This window comes from Sus scrofa, chromosome 13, assembly GCF_000003025.6.
Source record: "Sus scrofa isolate TJ Tabasco breed Duroc chromosome 13, Sscrofa11.1, whole genome shotgun sequence".
In the NCBI taxonomy this organism is placed as follows: domain Eukaryota; kingdom Metazoa; phylum Chordata; class Mammalia; order Artiodactyla; family Suidae; genus Sus; species Sus scrofa.
Window position 1 is genome coordinate 181,053,620 of NC_010455.5, and position 21,668 is coordinate 181,075,287.

Consider the following 21,668-nt stretch of genomic DNA (forward strand, 5'->3'; position numbering starts at 1 on the left):
TACATCAACTATACTTCATCTTTTTTTGAAGGATACTAATCCTAACAAATCAGGGCCCTGCCTTTGTGACTGCATTTAGCCTTAATTACCTCATTAGAGGCCACACTGGAGGTTACAGCTTCAATGTATGAATTTGGAAGGGCACAAACATTCAGTCTATAACAATAGACAAGCCTCAACAGCCCCGACATGTCCTGGGTTTTTCAGGAGGCTGTCTCAAAAGCCCTATTAACATCGTGTCGTGGATCCACGTTGGTACCTATAGTCTACATGTAAATACACATGTCCAGATTAGAGATATTTTTTTTTGTCTTTTTAGGGGTGCACCCATGGCATACGGTGGTTCCCAAGTTCAGGGTCCAATCAGAGCTGTAGCTGCCGGCCACAGCAACATGGGATCTGAGCCAAGTCTGCAACCTACATGGCAGCTCATGGCAATGGCAACGCCAGATCCTTAACCCACTGAGCAAGGCCAGGGATCGAACCCAAATCCTCAAGGAGTCCAGTCGAGTTCGTTAACCACTAAACCATGATCCACGATTAGAGTTCTCAATTTCTACATGTCATTACCACCTCCAGACTATTACTCAGGAACAGGTCCTCTCTGTGGCTCACAGAGTTTCCAGAAAGAGAGGAAAAAAAAAAAGAACTATTGTACTATTCCATGACTCAGAGTTGCAAGCATGTTCAACTATGCCTCTTCCTTCACCCTGTCACAGAGTGCAGGTCCCAGTGGAAATTAATGAGGAGCCCTACTCTAGAGTTAACTGTACTAATGTTTTGAAAACACATATTTCGAAGAGCAAACTCCCAATTGACCAAACCGTTAATACCTGCTTCTCAGAAAATACCAATCACGATAGAAACTGAGGTTTGGTAATACGCATTCTGCACTAAAATATTGCTATTCCTTCGGCAATTAAAGGTGTACACCAACACAATAAAGTTTTAAGGTGATTTAATTCAGTAACACACAGTCTTATGAATAAAAATTATTGACTTTCACTTAGCCCTATTTAATTATTAAACTCATTGCTATAAAATTAGCTTATTGAGTTATTATTTCATACAAGACTGATATATATTTCAGATCATTCTCCATTTTACAAAATAACTCTTTTCACATATTTGTATCACTTTACAAGTATTTCTTTAACATTCATTGAATTACTGACTTTTATATATTTAAAGATTAATTTTGCTTAGATAACTTGTGAAGAACAATTGGAATTTCTGTTTCTAGAAATAGTTTGATTCACATTAATTATAATAATGACTTACATCAATGTTAAAGAAAAATATTGAACATTATTTTGCATTTGTAGTTCCATTGTGTCTTTAATGAATTTCTAAAGTCATAGTACCTAAATAGAATTTCACAAGGTACTGGGACCATTTAATATAGAAATAAATTTACTTTTGTATTGAATTTTTATTAAGCGTCTGTGGCTCAAATTTTATGTAAGAGAATTCCTTGAACTATGGATTTCCATGTTTTACATACTAAAGTGACACCTATGGATAGAGAGCAAATGAATGTGCTATTTATAATAATGACTTTGTTTTAGATAGGTTACATAATACATTTATATGACTTTATTATGTGAGTGGTTTAGAAGTGTCTTGTGTTCCTTTTACTTTGCTTGTTTTTAAGAAACTATGTGTGTGAGAGTCTGCGTGTGTTCATGTATTTTTATCTTCTCAAGTATTACCTAATAGCATTTCAAGATATATAGTGGTAAAAATGTGCCTTATATTTAGTCAATTCACATTTCTTTATGTATACTTTAGGAATATTTGTTTTAAAATGATATTCAACTTTTTTTGACATATTCAAGTATAGGAAAGAAAAGTTTAGTGAAAGATATCGTGGAACAATTTATGTGCAAAGAGTTTAGAAGTTAATTTTGCTTTATTGACCAAAATAAAATGAGGGAACAAAGATTTACTAGGGTGAAGATATTAATTGGAACAGAAAATATAACTCTTTATTCTGAAATGCACCTGCATGTTAACAACAGTTCGAAAATCTGAAGCACAGATTTTAAATGAATGTACAATGAAATTTTAAACTTTTTTATTCCCCGTAAAATCATTTTCAAGGTGAAATGGAAGTTAAGTACATTTAAAGACTTTTGGAGCAGAAAATAGATTGACTTCAGGTGGTACTGGGTAAACTTTCAGTTTGTAATGAAATAGATATTCTTTACTATTCATGATAAGGGTGAATAAAAATGAAGCACTTAGTTTAAAAAAATAAACTGGAAAGAATGTAACACTTTCACTCCTTAGATTCTTAAGTCATTTTTTTTGTTGTTGTTGTTCTTTTGTTCTGTAATTGATTGCTAGCACCCCCTTTAACCCACCTTAAAGGGCAGCAGGAAATTCATGTTTTCGTTCATCAGCCCATCCCTCTGAAAGGCGTTCGATATTAAAACAGTTTGCAGGGAGCAAAAGCAGAGGAAACAAGAGGCCCAGCTAGCCTGTAGCAAGGTTAGAAGATACACTGCAAGATTGCCTGCAACATTGCATCGAGTCTTGTTCCTGTCCAGTATTTGCATGGAGAGATCAAGTTAATTAGGGTATGACTGTTCTTCACTTTCTATGTGACCTTTTATTCTATCTGTGGCTCTCTAGTTCATGCGGTGTCATAAAGCTATGGGAAAGTCTTTCTAGCTGTTTGACACAAACTGGAAAAAATTAAGCATTGATATTTCCTTTTGCCTGAAGGTTTTTACAGCAGCAAATTACTGCAGCGGCAAAGTTGATGTTGTGGTAGATTTGCTGTGGGTGTCAGAATGTTTCTTTTGTCTTTTTAGCTCCCCGCCTTCCCTGATGATCAGGTGCGACCAAGTGAGTTGTGCAGAGAGGTGGGGGTGGGGGAGGGGGTTCAGGAAGAGGTTACATGGCAGAATTCCCACGAATGCTGGCGAAGGATGAAAAAGATAAAGAAATCTTGTTTTTCTGAACTAGAGGATTCTCTGCATGACTTCCCCACTGTTGGGGTGATGAGCTTTCAGGCTAAGATTTTATTAACAATTCATATGGAGATTGAGGGCAGCGGAGGAGCAGATTCTCACATAAACTTGATCTGTCCATGAATGCTGTTCTCTGTTTGCCCTGACCCTGCATGGCTTAAGACACTGCCTGTGAGGCCAGTGTGCCAGACACAAAGAAAGAAATGAAAAGCAAGCACATTCCAGGAGTCTGCACAAAAGACCCAGCAGTTTCTAGTCGTCTCCCCAGAGAGGATCTTATCTCTGCATGGCCAAAAACCTCTAGAATGTTTTCATTTGTGTACCCAAAGTTTTAAAATTGACATGGCCGTTTATTAGGCAGTAGCCTATAGCCCTGTTTTCTTAGGTTTTAAAGTTTTGTTCTCAGAACTTGTTGAAACTAGAAAAACATAAGCAAGGGTGCATTTTGTGAAGTTTGGCTTTAAAAGTCACTGGCCTTGAATTGTTTTTACTTTGTTGATTGGTAGGTACCTTGAAAAATGAATCCTTTTCAGCTTTAAGAGAAGCCAGAACAACATTTTAAAGCTTGACTTGACTTCATGATGCCTTATGACACTGCAACTCTGAAACTTGTGGCAGAGTTAAGGCGTGAGATGAAATTGACATGGGGGCGCAAGCCAGCCACCCCCATGCTCCTGAGCACAGACAACCTAGCTACATTAAAGAAAGAAGCAAGTGAAAAGTTTGAGTGAGACAAAAGTGCAAGGGAGTCAGGGACTTTTAACGTTGTAATATTTCAGCAATTATTGGCAGTTCACTATTTTATCTAGATGCATTAAAACAGGATCATAACAAACTATCACAAGATATTTCTTTGTAATTTAATATACTACATTTTATCACCTAACAAATGCACATTCCAGGTGTCAGATATATTAAAGTTTGGGGATAAATATTTGATAAACATAATTCGGTTGCTAAATTACGTTTCCACAGATTCTTAAAAATTGGAAAATCCAGATACACAGACTCTTGAATTTTGTGTATGTGTTTAGCTGTTCAAGTTGTTTCAAACTTTTATAGTTCATGAATTAAATAGCCAGTAGAGGAATGCAGGCAAATGCTATTAATTATGATAGGCTTTGTTCCTTTCATTTTATAATGGTTTTATTTCCATGAAATTAACTGTTGTACTTAGGCTAATTGTCAGTAATTGGTGACAGAATCACTTCATTGTTTTTCTATAGCATGATACTAATTAGGATCTTTGCAGTATTGGCTCAGCCATGTTCTATATTCTACCTTCTATATTGAATCATTGGTACATAAAATCAAGTGCAACTTTAAAAAAAATCCATTAGATAAAATGCTTCTATTAATAATTAAATCTTTTAAACAGCTAGTTGTAAATTAATTTTAAAATATTGAAATAGAAGGAAGCTTTATTATAGATTTGTTGGGTTCATGAAACATCAATTGATCTTTCGGATTTGAATTGAATCCAGTGGAATCATCCTTAAAATATCACAGTTGTAATTCCAACTCCTGAGCCACATGCATTTTTATTATTCTGTTTGTGTCTGCAACATTGAAATTAGCACTGCTAAAGTGTTTTGGTAAGGTATCACAGGACTGGATCCATTGTCTTTCTTTTCATGCCTGATAGAGATATCATAAAATATAGCATTTTTTGTTTGTTTTCTAACTAGTTTTTTTTTTTGCCACAAGAAAATGGTTTTTGAAGCACTTATATTTCAAATGAAAATATATATGAATAGTTGTGATTATAAGAGCTTAGTTTTATGCTTTGCTTTTAAATTTAGAAGATTGTGTTCCATGTGGTTGACAGGTTATAAAAAGAGAAAATGAGAGAATATTCTATTTTGTGAAGTGAGGTTTAATGCCGATGGGAGAAAATATTACAACTCTGTATATCCTATTAAAACAATCACAGTCAATACTACTTTGCTCATTTTTAAAAGAATTCTTCTCATCCAATTCACCTGTGATCTGTATGAATTTGTAAGTTATGGAAGTTTTCTAATACTTTGAGGTATAGCCTCCTTGCTTCTTTTCCTTGTTCTATGGTACTTTTACCAATCCGGTGCATTTTGCAGTTTACAGTGAACTCAGTTTGTTTTAAAAGCAACCATAATGTATAACTTGGAGCTTAGTGCCTCACAGTTCTGAAAAAAGTTTTTAAGAAGTGATTAGGAAAATAATTGCCTATTAAAAGGTGAAGATTGGTTTAAGCAGGGAGAGAAGAAACTGAACTCTGAAATTGAAAGCATTCATTGTTAGCATGACACATATGCACCAAATCTGAAATTAAAGAAAACTCACGAAATACGTATCTTGGCAAGGGGAATTGTTTAAATTTTCTAAAGCTGTCAGCCCATTTTCTGTTTTTTTTTTTTTTTTTTTTTTTTCTTTTTCTGTTCAAGAACAACTTCAAATGGAAAGCTTCACCTTTTGTACAAAGTTGAAATGTTTTATTATTGCAGGATTGTTCTACACTGTACAAAACCAGAACAATTCAATAGTGGGGTTGGGGGGGGCACAAATGAGAATCTTTCTATCATTTTAGAAAGTCCATAGCAAAGCACAAAAACTATAAAAATCTATGATTGTTTCCTTAAAAAGAGAATCTTTTGATTTACAGCAGTTATTTGAATACCCATTCGGGCTCTTTTGTAATGTGTTGGAATAAATGCACTTCTCCTAAATGAAGAATACTCATGAGGGGGCAGAATTCCAACATAAACTATGTTTAGATGCTGTATCTCAATAGGTGACCCCATAACATTAAACAAAGGTTCTTTTTCTCTTCTCTCTGTTTTGTTCTCTGGAAAATAAATTCCTCAAAGCAAAATTCAGTTTGTTCCTTTTTCACCCTATTGGCAGATATGCAATATATCCTCTGTCTCTTATCAAATATACAGATTATGAAAAATAGACAAGGTCAAAACGGACTTTTAGGTTTAAAAATGAGAAAGTATTCTAAAAGTTACTTTGGGAAGATCTTTTTTTCTTTTTTATTCATCCTGCCTTATAGACTCTGGAGTGTACAATGCAACGGGGGTTTTCTTTCTTGAGGATTCGAAGTGTACACGGAAAACACAAGAGAGGAAATGGGACTCTGGTAATACCGTGAGCCACATCCATGGGCATTTAAATCCTATAGTTAAAAAAAAAAAAAAACAAAAAATCAACTAATAAATCTAGTCTACTTCTCACATAATCATACTTGACAACCATAAAGGCACTGCTGGAGTAGCATGGGTTGTAGTTAGCATCTCTGACTTCTCTGGCCCCAGAAGTCTTTTATAATTGTAATCAGTTTCTTCATCACTCCAAGCTGTGTCAAAATCCATAATTAGCAGTAGCCTCATTTTAAAAATTAAAAACAACCCATGTGCAATAACATCAACAAAAAGAAGCACCTCACAGCAATAACTATGTTCTTTGTGGGAACTCACACTATGTACAAGCTGCATTCAGTTCCTAGCCTCTGATCTAAAAGTGCCATTCGGGGGGGTTAATCAACCTCTCCAATGGGAGGTGAATGCACATCAGGATGACCAGATGCCACCCTGGTGCTACCAATCTGTGCTGGTGTTTGTTTTATTTGCTGTTTTGTTTTCTTCTTCAGTGATGCGCTTGTTCATATCAGAAATAGCCTCACTGTCTTACTGCTAGGTATACAGCCCACTAACGAAAGCAGGTATCAATAAATGAAACAAAAATAATCAGAGGTACAACATATTTACTCCAAGTTAATGTTAGCTTATATGGCTCAGATTGAGTTCCATATTCCAAGAGACTTATGTGTTCCTGGGGGTTGCATTCTTAAAGCCCTTGGGAAAGTGGGCAATGACTGCATTAAAAAACGTAACCCATAATAAAATGCGGTAAGACTTGAGGCCCTTTTAAATTTTACTTAATATAGAATGTAGGGAGTAACCATTTTCTGTCTTGCAATGTATGCACACGTCTAAAGGCATATACTACTCTTTCTATAATATCCACCTTTCCTGGGGCCTTAGTCTGTGTCGGATCACATCACAATCTGTGACTTGGGGAAAGTCTACATGGCATCAGATACAGGCCTCAACAAATAAAAGGTGGACAAAACAAGTTCATTAATGCATGCCATGTGTCTTACCTGGGCAGACAGCCATCACCTCCTGCTCTAAATACCTAATGTTTGCAGGTGAAACAAAATTGTGTGTGTTTTTGCTCTTTGTTTGACCTGTTGCTTTCATCTGCAAATCATGATTGAATTGCAAACTAGAATCCAGGAGTAACCTCCAACTCATGATTATTTTGCTGATTACCTAGCCACCTATCAGCTAAGAAAATAAGTTTCTCTTCTTTTTAAAAACAAAGGCAAGCTACTTAAGATTTTTATCTCCAAGGATGAATATAGAAAAAAATATATATATCAAGCTCTAAATCACACTGTGGGTATATCTTCAAATTCTCTCTTCAAATTACTCGGGCTGAGATATGACATTTATATTTTGTCATATTATTCATTGTATCATTTTTGAAAATAATTTAAAGAAAATTTAAAAATTATAAAGAGATTAGATTAGGCACAAATATGTGCTATAACCTTGCATTATGAAAATATAAAAGGGTAAAATTTTATAGATACCCCTGGAGGTACTTTCATAAGGTGTCACATGGCCATGGAAAGAAGTTGTATGAAGACAGAGTTAGCTATATCTGATTCAGTTGCAAAAGGATACAGAGAAAATCTGCCTTTTTTGAAACCACATTAAAACAAGTTAATTTTGTTTTCTAATACAGTCTTTTCTTCTGGGGATAACTTCTAACAAGCTCAAGGTAGGGAATACTAAATGAATGATTACAACATAGAGCCTAGAGTATGGCCACATTGTAAACTGTCACAGGTACAAAAACACCCAAGCAGGCCATGTGATTCGAGTTAACAAACTCGGAGGGAAGTGAATGTAGGCAATTCTTAACCTTCTTGATTTTTACACGTGCAGTTTTGTTCTTTGGTTTACTTCTTTCTTCCTCTGATCGATTCCCAGGCAAAGCCAGAGCTCTTCAGGAGAAGGCTGAGATTATAACAATGTCAGCCTTTGCTTTTAGCAGAGTGATGAGGTTATCAATAATGCATTGGAGATCTCAGGAACCTTGTGCATGCAGACATCACAGCTGCCCGGTATTTATTGTAGGACTTGCAGCTTTGAGCTGAGATGTCACCACATCTGCAACCATTGATGCATTCTCAAGAAATCTTGAGGGCATAGGGAGAGCTGTAGAGATTATCTAACTGAAACATTGCATTTGAGGAGGTGATTCAGGGGTGAGAATGCATCTATGAAATTGCTTTTTTAAAGAAGACTATTCAATACTCCTCTAATGACCTTTTGTCTCCCCAGCTCCCCTCTAACGTTTATAAGTTTTGTTGTTTTCTTTGACAAGTTTATTCATATCCTAACAGCTTGCCTGGCAGCAGGGTTCATGTTCTGTACTTGGGCTTTCTGGTCACGGTGGTGGCTGAGAGTAATAGAGAGGAGGAATAAGAGAGTGTGGAAATGCAAAGCTGTCTCTTGTTACATTTTATCGATCTCATTCTGGTGTCATTCAATTAAGACAGAAATGTGATGGATAGTCTCTGCACAGATTCCTGGGTTGCTCTCCATCCATGGCAGATAAAGCTTTTGTGTTTTATTTTTGGGTGGGGGAGGGGTGAGGAAAGGGCATGGGCAAGTGGGAGAAATCAAAGATGCTCTGTGATCTGAATTACAAATCAGTGTCTCTCCAAGGAGTCTCCAAAATGTCAAACATACCATGTTTATATTTTCCCTTATTTCCTCATACCCAGAGTACCTCTGTTGATATATGGGATAGAGCACTAGCATTTAAGGTAGCGCTGATCCTTGTTTCTTATTTTCAGCAACTTAAGGGTTTATCCTCATCCTCCTACCACCTCAAGATAATTAAAAATTAGCCACATGGAAAAAGACTGGAGTCAAACTCGTGCCATTTTGAGAAAAGGAAAAATCGTCTCCTCTTTTATGGGCCTGGAATACTAGGTTGTCCTTTTGGCAGATAGATTTTTAAAGCTGGTTAAGATGAAAATAGTACCTGAAGGTGGTGAGGGATTTTTTTTGGTTCATAAATACATCCTTCTTATCATTGCCTATGCCACAAAGAACTATGCCGTCCTGAGTTATCTATCAGAATTGAGGACAGTATAAATTCTGATCCTTACTCTTGGTGACATGCTCTTCCCTTAACTGCATTACTTCCTCCAGATTTGCTGCCAGTATTGCAATGGTAGTGATAATAGCTCATGGATGTGAGAAGCTGTTAAACCAACAACTCATGCATACAAAGGTGTTTTTTTTTTTCCTAAGAAATTAATTAGTGCAAACAGATTATCACAAAAGCAGGTTTTGCTAAGCAAACTCCCTTGGTTCCTCCCAAAGCAATACCAGATTCAAAATGAGCATTCATAACTTTACAAGGTTACAGCTTCTGATAATTAGTGCAAACCTAAAAGCAGTGTGGAATAAAAATAAAAGTGGAAGTTTTGATATCAGATGAATATGTTAATGTCCATGCTCCCCTATGTACTTGGTATATGACCTTGGATAAGATGCCTCCCTTCTCTAGTTTAAAACAATTAACTTCATCTGAAAAATTACAAAACAGAATTACAGGATCGAGTATGTGGAAATGCCTACTCCATGCTTGTCCTATGTACTTGGCAAACAGGAGGTAACAAACCCATTTACTTTCATCCTGAATCCCCCTTTATGGTTTTGACACTGAGTAATTTGATCCTCTAATAAGCTTGCTCAGTCATTTGGGAAAGGAATGTAAGCAAAGAAGAATTATACAGTTGGACACTACCAACTTTGAGTCAAACGTTTTTCCAGATCCCAAATCATAGAAGCTAATTTACCAATCTGTATGATATTTTACTAAAGAAATTCCCAATTGTCCACTGGAAGTCTGTCCTAAAACTTTGTGGAAGGCTGTCTGTGCATGAGGGCTTCATCTGAATTGTATTTGTCAAAGATGTTTTAACTATCATGTTTTGACCTTAAAGAGCAGCAGTAAACTAAAGCAGCTATTGACTAATCTTACCAAAGGTAAGGGCTCCCAGAAATAACCTATTTAGGGATTTAAATAATAATAGTTCAATCCTAACGCACTCAGTAAGCTAAACAATACAAACTCTTATATCGCTTGCATATGCACAGTTATAGAAGCATTGTTAAAAGTTAAACGTATGTGTGATGCAACTTGGCTCTATTTTTTTTCCCCTTCTGAGATCATGCATGCTTAAAGAAAACCTTCTTCATGAATTTAGGTTTACCTCAAATATACATCCAAGTATAATTGGCATCTATTAAAGAAAATACATCTATAAAAAGGTTGGTAGTAAGAAAAATATTTTTTTTCTCCATGATCAAAATGTAATAAAACATCTGGCAAAAGAAAGGTTTTGTCCTAAACTTTGCCCATTTTTTTTTTTTCAATTATCTACTTTGTGTGTGCAGCCTCTTAGATGCTTTCTGAAAACTACCAGCACTTCACCTGAAGACATAATGGGCTAACAGAGTCCTGCAGTCTAATACAATCATTCTGCACTCAATCAACATTATAGGGAAATATATGTATTTGTGTATCTGGGTGGGGGATTAATGCAGTCAATTAAACTCATTTCATAGACGGTATGGACAGTGCTCCTTTATATCCTAGGATAATGTACATCCCCCCAACCCCCCAGGAAAGTAGGCTTTGCCATGCTGTGTTTGGTCATTCTCCCTCATCCTTGGAGGTTTTTTGCATCGAATCTGGGGGTAGAGTGCTTTTCTACTCTCTTGGGCCCAAGGAGGTGCTACTGAAAAACAACTTTCTAAGTTGCACAATATTCTATGGCTGTTCGACAGAATTAAACTATTTCAGGAAGTAGACTTAAAAAAATTACAAGTAATTATAATTTAGGGAAACGGAGACCCTAGCCTGGGATCTGCCTTTATGCCTTATAACTTTCCATGTTCAATTCCAGGAGAACATAGAACCTAATACTTGTGGCAATATTGCCTCCTCTTAAATTTTTGAAGAACGGCTTTCATTGCCATTTACAAGAGAGTGCAGCATGGGTTGCCAAGAACATTTTTTTCCTTAAAACAATTTTTCTCTGCCTACAGTTAAATCAAATTCCTCATTGTTGTTGTTTACCTTCTACCCCTTTAGAGGCTCTCTTTTTATTAGAATGTGAGCATTGCGAATCAAAAACAATTGCCAGTGATCAAAGAATGTTTGTTGGTTTGTTGAAGGAATCATGCTGACTCCATACTAAGGGTGTCTTCAGGAAACAGAGTGTTGCTGTATTGTCTCCATTCCTATTTTATGTTCATCAAAGGGATTTAAAGGACGATGCCACCCTTAGTCCCTGCCTGTCCCTTCTCTTCAACGTTCACACTTTAGAGATTGCAGAATGGGAATCTTCTCCACAAGCACGTGGTTTTAAACATCTGCTTTATGTTTATTGTTGAACTCACAGGATGTTCCAGGCATTTTGTGGAGTGCAGTTTCAAACTGATAAGCTGCATACAAGTTAACATTCATGTTTATCATCCTTTTGGGTCTGTCCTTAGATTTTAAGAATCTGATCAGTACCTCTCTCTCAGTCTCTCTGTCTCTACCTTCTTTTTTCCGATTCTTAAAGAAATCTTATCTTTTTTGTGTGGCTTTGTGGACATAACAGCATGGTTTAGAAGGCTTCTTTAGCAAGCAGCCCTTAGTACATATCTCAAATAGATTGTTGTTTTCCAACTTAAGTCTTTTCTAATAGTAGTTTTGTTAATATTCCAGACCAAGACAACTCCAAAGAGCTGTTCTCCAACTGGAACTCTGTTGTAGTTAAATCTGTTTTCTTTGTTGGCTCGTTCTCATTCAAGCTCAACTCTCTTTCTCTTTTATTTTTCATACTTTGATCATCTCCTCTTCTCTAATTATGTTGGCAACTGTTTGGAATCAAAAAATTAGAGTTTTAGACTTGGCATGAACCTGACGGAGGCCCGCAAGGGTTATAATTGCTCAGATTAAAGAGAAAATTGAGAAAATATCCTGCTTTGTGGAAAAACCTAGATGTCTTATTAAAGAATCAACCCCATCAACTTATCTTGGAGTTTGCAGGGCACAGTTCCTTGTCTTTTTCAACTTTCTATCCATGGCGCCTGCCACACAGGAGGGGATCAAGGCATGTCAGTTAAAGTAGACATGAGTCTATATGTCATATTTGAAGATATCTTTAATATAGGATGAGTTACATTTCATCTTCCCAAACACAGATGTGCTAATTCTGCATTTTTTTTTTTTCTGATCAAGAACAGGAGTTTGAATGATTTATAACTGCATCGTGATCATTCTCTCTTCATTGAGATTCTCATGTCTAGAGGAAAGAACAGGGCCCTATTTTTGTTTCCCTGAGACCATTTCTAGATAGTTAGTATTAGCATTAATATTTTCATGATTTTTATATTAGAAGATGCAAGCTTGTTTGCTGAGTAAGATCCTTTTGTAGACCCCCTGGTGGTTTGCTACATATGGGATTGTGATAGGCTATTTTGTAGTGGAACTTTGAGAAATACTATGCTAAGAATGTATGGTACACACCCAGATCCCACACATAAAAACATACTCAAGAAGAAAAATAGAAATTCTCCATGATGACAAGCCTCAAAGTACTCTCACCAAAGTCATTTACTGTCTCTCTCACCAAAATCCAATTTATCCCTATAGGTGTTTCTGTTTTGTTTTGTTTTCAGTCACTAATGAGTATAATATCAGCTATTTGGCTGTCCACTTGAATTACTCAGTTTAGTATTGAACCAAATTTGTCTCTGACCACTAGGCACAGCAAGTGTTCTAAAAGATGGACTTAGAACTGATTGAATCAAAAGTGTGTGTAAGGGAGGGGGATTATCTGGACAGGCTGATCAATGGGAATAGATGTAACACAGAAATGGGACCATGCTGCTTTCAACTTGTGACGTGAGAAAAATAATTTTGATGTTGCCGTGCATAATCGGAGACATCTTAAACTATAGGCAGGCACTTCTTGCCTCATTTCTGCCATATTAGACATTTCATGCTTTGTTTTGTTTTGCTTTTCTCCAGTAAAACAGGTTCATAAGACAAAAGCTCACCCACTATTTTAAGCTGAACCTTAGTTGGGTATAAGTATTTCAGGGCTCTGTTGTGTTTATTGAGAAAATTTATCTGATCATTTTACCCAAGGGTGATAAAGTCCTCAAGGCTTATCTCACAAATTCAAGTATCTAAAAGACTTTTTGATAGAAAAAAATGCAAACTACTATGGATACAGAGACACATACCCTTTGTTTACTGGTCAAAAGTTTTCTTCTCAGTATAGTATAATAGTTTTGGAAATCACATTAGTATGATGCTTACAGATTATAAAGTCCAGTTAATAGTGCATATTAACCCTAATGACTATGCCAGATAATTAGGATCTGAATCCAATCAGATGGCAAGGAGTGCCTCACTCATGAAGATCTTCTTTCAAATGGACTCTGTTATGTCTTCCCTTTTCAGTATTCATGCAGCTTACTTATTACTATTTACGGGTGAAAGAAATTATTGGAATGTTGATGCAGCTCAAAATAGACAAAAATAACTTTAAGAAGCAAAACTCCAAAGAACAAACCAGTCACCAACAAATTACCCTGGCACAGGTGTATGTGTTGATCCTTTTCATTTTTTTGTCTGTTTTGATTTAAGCCAGTAGCAGTTTACCTAGCAAAGTTTCGAATCCAAAATAAAGTTGAATTAGATTATCTGTAATATTGCTTTCAGAGTTAGACATTTATGATTTCACAAATATATGACAAAAAGTCCCCAAACAACTGTACTCTTTTGCATCTTTTCTGAATTTTGGAAATAGACTTTCTGATTTTTTTTTTTTTAAACCAGCAAAAACAAATCAAAGGCCTCTTCTGTGAGCATGACCCTCAGTGAAGAGTGATGGTGAGTATACACAAGTCGTCACTCTAAACTTAAGCAACTTGTAATCCTATGAGGTAGAAAGCACCTAGAAAGCAAAGGAAGCTAAGAATTTTAAGTTGGTTCTAATCGCTCAAGAAGAGATACACACGCTATCCTCTTCAGACTTCAGGAGAGATCTGGGCTGTATTTTATATGATAGGGAATCGTCAGAGAAGGCATTTGGAATAAAAATGTTTTGAGAATGGTTGTGAAAAAATAGTGGAGACAGAAAAGATAACAACAACAACAGAGTCTCAGCGAACTCTATTTCTGCCCCCAAACTCAGGACCATGGGAAAACATAGATTTTACAAATGGGAAAAGTGGACCCATTAAAGATTGCCCCTGGGTATTATAGAGATGATCTATGAGCAAAAAGAAGATTAATATTCCCTGCATTGGTTCTCCTCTGGCTGGACTTAATTACTGGTTTGATGATCCAAATCAAACTATGTGTCCCAATGAATAATTATGTAGGTATAACATAAAATTGCAGGGGCACTTTTGTATTTGTGGGTGAGTGGATATATGTAGGGAGACTTTTTTTTTTTTTACATCTTGCATAAATTCCTGGGAGGTAGCTCTCTGCCAACATTTTTAGGTCTTTGGTTGAATTGAAATATTGCACTCTCAAAATGGCAGAGAAACTTGTATAATATGCCATAAGAAGTAATAATATCTATGAAACAGACTTCTTTTGAAATTTTTTTCTATTAAAGAATAGTTGATTTACAATGCTGTGTCAATTTCTGCTGTGCAGCAAAGTGACCCGCCATACATAAATATATACATTCTTTTTCTCATAATATTTTCCGTTATTTTATATTACAAGAGATTGGATATAGTTCCCTGTGCTGCACAATAAGACTTCCTTGTGTATCCATTCTAAATGTAATAGTTTGCATCTACTAACCCCAAACTTCCAGTCCATCCCACTCTCACAGTCCCGTGGATCCACTCCTCAATGCCCGCTCCTTTCCAATTTTCCCTGTCTCAGTAAAAAGCACCAGTATTCACCAAGTATCTGAGGTGTAAAACCTAGGTGTGATGTTGGGTTTCTTTCTTTTTCTGACACCCACCTCGTTTCCATCAGCAAGTCCTGCAGCTCAGTTTCTGACTCTGTTCCAACGTAACCCACTTTCCCCTCCTCCTAAGACCTCGGCTCTTCTTTGAGTCCTGTCAGCCTTCATGGAGGTTTCTGCAATCATCTCTAATGGGTATTTCTGTTTCCACTCTTCTGTCCCTTGAGTTAATTTTCCACGTAGCGGTCAAGGTGAGTTTTCAAAAGCATAAATTGGATAAAGTCCTCCAGTGGCTTCTCAGAAAACAAATCCCAACTTCTTACCCTTGCTGACTTGCATTATGAGATCGCTCCCTCTACCCTGATTTCATCTCCTCCTACTTCCCCACTTGTGCATCCTATCCTGGTGATGCTGGCCTTCGTGAAGTTCCTCTAATGAACCATGATCCTTCTAGTCCAGGACCGGGTCCTCTTTCACTCAGCCTTCAGATGACTTTCTCCTGACTGTATTCTGACTACTACTAAACTGTAGCTTCCTCAGAAAGACCTTCTCAACTTCCCAATGACTGCTTCATTATCCTTTCTTTTTCCTTACCCTGATTTATTTTATGTCATCAGCACTTGTCCAAACCTGGACTCATGTTATGTACTTGTATATTTGTTTGTGGTTTCTTTCCCCAGTATAAGCCCCATAAGAGCAAATACTGGCTCTTTTGCTCATCTGTAGCATCTAAGAGAATTCAAGGCAATAGGAACTATTCTATTAGTATTAGTTGCATAAATGTATTAAAGAAAGTGGAACATAGTTTGCAAGATTTCACCTAAAGGAGTGAGAGGAGTTCCTGTTGTAGCTCAGCAGAAACGAACCCAACTAGTAGACTAGTATCCATGAGGATGTGGGTTCTATCCCTGGCCTCGCTCTGTGTATTAAGAATCCAGTATTGAGATGAGCTATAGTGTAGGTTGCAGACATGGCTTGGATCTGGTGTTGCTGTGGCTATGGCTGGCAGCTTCAGCTCTGATTCGACCCTTAGCCTGGGAACTTTCATGGGCTGCACCTGCAGCCCTAAAAAACTAAAATAAAGGAGTGAGAAAATTTTCTGTAGTCGGGAGGAACTTGATTTAAACCGCAGTTTGGACTCATGCTTACCTTCTGGTTTCAGGGAAATCACGAAACACCAGAATTTCTTTTTGTAAAAAAAAAAAAAAATGGAAATAACACTACCTATCAGGATAATTTGTAGAGAGTATTAAAGGTAATGAGCATTATAAACACAGTAGTTGGCCAATATAGATGTTTACTGATAATTATAATAATGATGATGATGATTACAATAAACATACGAATAATATGAAAGTGCTCTGAAGTCTAGGCCAGTCTACTTTACCAAAGAAACTTAAAGCAAAAACACTCACCCTTCAATTCATTATCACAGACTTCTATTAGGCTCGTGAGTATGTACCCTTGGGAAATGGAATAAGAACCATGGCTTAAATAGTTTAAATTCATATGGGACAAAACAATGAAAAATACACAAGAGAGTATAATCTTCCATTGGAAAAGAAATCGATCCAGTGACCTAATATATCTTTTTATTATTTCTAGTCAGAGCGTGTATGTTTAATTCATAGAATTCTTTAGTCCCTTGATGTTGGAATACACTTAGATGAAAACTGCATTCCTATCAACAAGATTGGATTAAAAAACACACACCAAGGATTTCAGTATTGAAAAATTTCTCTATACGATATATTAAAGTTCATTGACTAGATTAATCCCCACTTGCACTTTCTGTGAATTATAAAAAGGTGCCCTTTCCGCTGTGCAGATGCCACATGTACATTTGCAGGTGTAATTGGACTCATAGTTTGGTGAGCAGAGTACAAGATTGATTTCAGCCTTACTCACCTTCCTGGCCAGTGTCCCTTTTAGAGAGTACTGCCCAAACAACCATATGCAGGGGCCAATAAATATTAGATGGTAAATACAGTGACAGAATAGTATTCTAAAAAAGGTGGACTGAAGATAGGTGTATAGGTTGTGCTTTCCTTCATTTGGAAATTTGAACAGTATGCAGAATAAATGAGACATATGGTTTCTATAACGGAGAACCAATTATAATTAAGTCATATTTCTTTTTTTTTTTTTTTTTTTGTCTTTTGTCTAGGGCCGCTCCTGAGACATATGGAGGTTCCCAGGCTAGTGGTTTAATCAGAGCTGTAGCCACCTGCCTATGCCAGAGCCACAGCAAAGCGGGATCCGAGCCGCATCTGCAACCTAAACCACAGCTCTCGGCAACGCCGGATCCTTAACCCACTGAGCAAGGCCCAGGATCAAACCCACAACCTCTTGGTTCCTAGTCAGATTCGTTAACCACTGCGCCACCAGGGGAACTCCTAAGTAGGTCATATTTCATTGTAGCTCACTGGTTATTATTATTTCAAATTCTAAAAAACATACCATTACCCAAGTAGCATGTTTGTGAATATTTTAAGACTCAAAATATTGGTATAAATTTGTTGTGATAAGGAAGTCAGGGTAGGAAAGGGAGGCATTGATCAGGAACCAAGTTTGAGTCACTCCTTTGCTTAGATGGGCATATACCTTCATGCTCAATTTAATTTTACTGATCTTTATTGAGCACCTACTCCTCTGGTGGACCTTTCAAGGCTTAAAAATATAATTGCCAACAGTTTCAAACCTTATTAAAGCAACACATTGGAGCACAATATCCGTTTATGTATTAGGGTACAGTCACATCAGTGCCTCCACAAAGAAGGCAGGTCAAAGGAAGAAAAGTCTATTCCTAACAGGTAGATCAAAAGTTACATGGTTGAGGCAGTTGCTCATTGGGAACCTTTCGAGGGCAAGACCCCCCTGTCATGTTATTGTTACATCCTAGTTGTCGGTGTTAAGGCTCGTCTTTTCAATAATTAGAAAAACAAAAATTTGCAGCTGGCAGGAAACAACATGAAAAAAGGCACAACATGGAAAAATTACCCTTTTCAAGGAACAGCAGACAATTCACTTTGGCAGGAGGGAAGGAAACATTTTTGGAAAGAAGGAGATGATTTGAGCTCCACAAGATACAACAGAGTCATGATATAGACTAGATTCTATAGCAGTTTGCTATTTCCAGTTTTCCTTCCTTTTTTAAAGTAATATATTTTATTCAAAAGCTTTTTTTTTTTTTGTCTTTTTTTTTTAATGTCTTTTTAGGGCCACACCTGCGGCATATGGAGGTTCCCAGGCCAGGGGTTGAAATGGAGCAGTAGCCACTGGCCTACTCCAACACTGGATCCAAGCTGTGTCTGGAACCTACACTACAGGTCCCAGCAACACCAGATCCTTCATCCCCTGAGCAAAGCCAGGGATAGAACCCGCAACCTCATGATTCCTAGTTGGATTCCTTTCCACTGCGCCACGACAGGAACTCCTATTTGAAAGCTTTTGAACATGACCAGATCTATAATTTTTAATAAATGATCGGTCTCATATATGTAAAAATGGATCATTTGAGTCAGGAAAAATAAGTATGGTATTTAGAAGAATATTCTTGTGTGGGATCTTAGAGGAACATGAGATAAAAGCGAAGATAATGAAGATGAAGGCTTGGCATGACACAGGAACTGTTCAGATGAAAGAAAAAAATGGAGAAGAAAGAGTTAAGGAGGACTCTGAAACTTTGTACCTGAGTAAACAGAAAAATGATTTTGTGTTGAATATATTGGGTAAATCTAAAAGATACCTTCTTTGAATTCAGGGAATTTATAATTTTTATAATTTTTTTTTCCTAAGAACAAGGGCAAAATATCTATAATGTAAAGCAAGTTTTTCTTTATATTTACAGTGGATTTGTAGCTCCTTTGCAAATTTTTAAGTTAATTTTAATTCCAGTTTATTTATTAAGCTTCAAGACATTTTATGTGGTCATATATTTATTACATATTCCCATTCTATTTTAAGATAATTTAATTAGATTTGATTTCTGGCTGTAAGTGAACTCATGCATTAAATCAAGAATAAGTAAAGACATAATACTGAGTTAAAACCCTATAATGTTGATATTTGAATACCTGTCTTTTTCAGATATCTTGTATATATATTTTCCTTTTAACCTTGCCCTGGAAATTATGATATACTTTTTAACTTTTTATTTTGAGATAATATTAGACCTACAGAAATGTTACAAAATAGTACATAGAGTTTCCATATATTCTTTTTTATGTGACTTTAATGATTTTTATTTTTTCCATTATAGTTGGTTTACAGTGCTCTGTCAATTTTCTACTGTACAGCAAAGTGACTCATTCACACACACATACACACAGACACATACACACACACACATATATACATTCTTTTTCTGATATTATCCTCCATCATGTTCCATCACAAGTGACTAGATATAGTTCCCAGTGCTACAGGATCTCATTGCTTATCCAAGTTTCCATATATTCTTGACTCTGCTTCCCCCAATATTAACCTTCTGTAACCATAGTCCTATTATCAAAACCAAGAAACTAACATTGATCGCTGACTGATTTTAATACTATTAGTCTCTCAATAATTTTTATAAAAAATTAAAATGTATATAGAAAGAGTATTATAGCTTATTATTTATATGTTCTGAATTCTCTTTTAAGCTTTTAATCCATGGGCACTAATGTGATGGGCTACATACAATGTTAGCCAAAGCTATGAATACAACCTACTGTAAATGATGCTAGCAGTCTATTATGGCATCTTTTATGCTATTTATTTAGGGTTCCAACAAACAACTTTGACCATTTTACCTGATATAAGTGTTTGCAAATAATAGAAGTTTGCAAAAAACAAAAAATGAAAAGTTTGAAAAAAGGGAAAATGATAGTATTGCTGGCTGTAAAATGTTAAGTTTAGTAGTGGCTGGGAACACCATCAAGAAGATGGTTAAGACAGGGAAACAGATCAGTGGGCAATTAAGGACCGATGGAAATTATCTGACATTATTAAGGGCATTATTCATATCCCTGGAGCCTAGGAGGAGTGGCCAACAATCTGCAAGGAAAAGGAAATGAGATTTATGTTTGGTGAGGATTTTTATATCCCTCTAATAGAATTTTCTGAGGGGCTGAATTTTTGGCTTGGAATCAAGCTATTCCAGTGGGACCTCCAGCCTTGTTTCACCACCCACCCTTGTTAAATACCCTCATCCATCCAATTGCTCAAGCCAAAGATCCAGAAGTCATTCTTGACCCCTCTTTCTATAATTTCCCAAGTCTGATTCATCGACAAGTACTACTACTTTTACCTCATAGACATAGTCTTAAATCATCTTATTCAGTTCATCTCCATTGCTGCCACCCCAGAATGTGGCTTTCTCCTCTCATACCAGAGCAATTGCACTAGCATCCCAACTGTTTTCTTGAAATTTATTCTTATCCCTCTCTAACCTTTTCCCCATAAATAAGCTGGGATTATATTTTTTAAATCATAAATTCCGTCATGTCAGTAATGGAATATTACTCAATGCTAAAACTAAGTGAGCTATCAAGTCATGAAAAGACTTGAATGTATATTACTAAGTAAAAGAAGCCAATCTGAAAAAGGGTTACATACTATATGATTTCAACTTTATGGCATTCTGGAGAAGATTAAACTATGGAAACAATAAAAAGATCAGTAGTTGCCAGGGGCTAGTGATGACTAGGCAGAGCACAGAGAATTTTAGAGTGGTGGAGCTATTCTATATTTTAATACTATGGTATGTGTGAAGACATGTATTCACTATCATAGTATCATACATGCACCATATATGTATCATATAATATATGGTATGAAACAATAATGGTTGATAGATGTTATTATACATTTGCCGAAACCCAGAGATTGCTCAATGCAAAGAATGAATCCTAATGCACTTGGGTGATAATAATGTGTCGGTGTAAGCCCATCATTTGTAGGAAATGTTCCATTCTGATGAGAGATATTGATAATGAGGGAGGCTATGACTGTAGGGGAAGGGAGTACTGGGAAATCTTGGTACCCTCCACTCAGTTTTGTTGTGAACCTATAGATGCAGTAAAACACAAAGTTTATGTTCTTAAATGTCCTAGAGGTATTGCATAACTGACTGCTGCCTATCCATCTAAACTCATTTCTGCTACAGCTAATATTCCATGGCCAAGGGAGAAAAAGGGAAAACCGTCTGTCCTTCTCCATCTAGGCCTTGCATTGCTCCTCCAGCATCTTTCTAAGGGCAGTTTCTAAAACACAATATCAAAGTTGCAATAGGCAGAAGTTAGGATATAAGGAAGTTCTCCTTTGACTATTTTCTTCAGCTGGCTTCCCACTATCTTAGGGTAGGTAGTCAGTTTAATCTCTTAGGGTGCTTTTGGATGCACATTAGAGGTCCCCACTGAGAACAGTCAAATACACTTCCTGTGCATTGGGGAATAGGTTTTTTTTTTAGCTGCACTACTGTCAGCTTGCATGTTGGGGGCATCTATTCCACACACTCTCATGCCCTCCATAACCCTCCCAAGGGCTCCTTTAGACAGCTCCTCTTCATGCTGGAGTTATATAGTCCCATGGTTCATACTCATACATTCTTTGTAGTAACGAACTCTGGACATTCAAGC

The 21,668-nt window shown here is 36.6% G+C and overlaps 1 protein-coding gene across 16 annotated transcripts in view; it reads left to right on the forward strand.

Annotated features, from left to right (window-relative positions):
- LOC106508546 overlaps positions 1-21,668 on the forward strand; it is a 593,953-nt gene that overhangs the window by 276,040 nt on the left and 296,245 nt on the right. For 2 of the 16 annotated variants that reach the window (XR_002338161.1, XR_002338158.1), the window contains exon 3: positions 13,953-14,006. The exons of the other annotated variants lie outside the window; for them this stretch is intronic. The gene's annotated coding sequence lies outside the window, so the exon portion shown is untranslated. The remainder of the gene's footprint in view (positions 1-13,952; positions 14,007-21,668) is intronic. 16 annotated transcript variants of the gene reach the window in all.